Genomic DNA, 983 nt, shown 5'->3' with positions numbered 1-983 from the left:
ATTATTATTCGAGACAGAGTCTTGCTCCGTCGCCCAGGCTGGAATGCAATGGCACAATCTGGGCTCACTGCAACCTCTGCCTCCCAGGTTCAAGTGATTCTCCTGCCTCAGCCTCCTGAGTAGTAGCTGGGACTATAGGGGTGCGCCACCATGCCCAGCTAACTTTTTGTATTTTTTTAAAGAGATAGGTTTTCACCATGTTAGCCAGGATGGTCTCAAACTCCTGACCTCGTGATCTGCCCACCTTGGCCTCCCAAATTGCTGGGATTACAGGCATGAGCTACTGTGCCTGGCCCACATTTTTATTAGTATTTTTTAATTGCCAAAGACATTTACTTTTTTCAAACAAGGTAAACTACATCACTAATTATATCAAGGGCCATGAATAATTCACTACATTCCACATTCACCAATATTTCCTCTTTTAAATAATTATTTGTGATATTAATAAAATAAAAACAATAACCAATATTAACATCAATTTGATGCTTATTAACTTTTCAGTTACAGTTTCTGAACTGAACTTGTGGACTCTTTAATCAAAAAATTATATAAAATTATTCAATTTATGTGCTCGCGTCAGCAGCACATATACTAAAATTGGAATGATACAGAGAAGATTAGCATGGCCCCTGCACAAGGATGACATGCAAATTCATGAAGCATTCCATATTTTTAAAAATATAAATAAAAAAATTTTAAAAACTATTCGATTTATATTATATGATTTTTATTAAAGTGGAGAGGTATAAAATAATTTTGTAACTTAAAAAGTGACAATACAAACATAAATGTTTAGTAATCACAGCATCCCCTTTTACTAAAGACACATATATTAATGACACAGTTATTTCTCATTCAGACTTAGTATACAAAACCACAGGATGTGAACCCCAGCAAAGTCCCTCTGAGAACTAACTGCTACCATCTGATTGCTTGTCTCTATTACCTCAAACCCTCACAGCTGTCTGAGGTCTATGTGG

At 35.9% G+C, this 983-nt stretch overlaps 1 non-coding gene across 1 annotated transcript; it reads left to right on the top strand.

Moving 5' to 3' along the window:
- The first annotated feature begins 570 nt into the window (after positions 1-570).
- LOC135269449 (U6 spliceosomal RNA) lies at positions 571-677 on the top strand. Its single transcript, XR_010337742.1, has one exon. It is a non-coding gene; the product is annotated as a U6 spliceosomal RNA (small nuclear RNA).
- Positions 678-983: the final 306 nt, after the last annotated feature.

This window comes from Aotus nancymaae, unplaced genomic scaffold, assembly GCF_030222135.1.
Source record: "Aotus nancymaae isolate 86718 unplaced genomic scaffold, 86718_ANA_hifiasm-v0.15.2.pri h1tg000004l, whole genome shotgun sequence".
Taxonomy (NCBI): domain Eukaryota; kingdom Metazoa; phylum Chordata; class Mammalia; order Primates; family Aotidae; genus Aotus; species Aotus nancymaae.
Note: the sequence above shows the minus strand (reverse complement) of the source record. Positions and strands in the feature narration are given on the sequence as shown.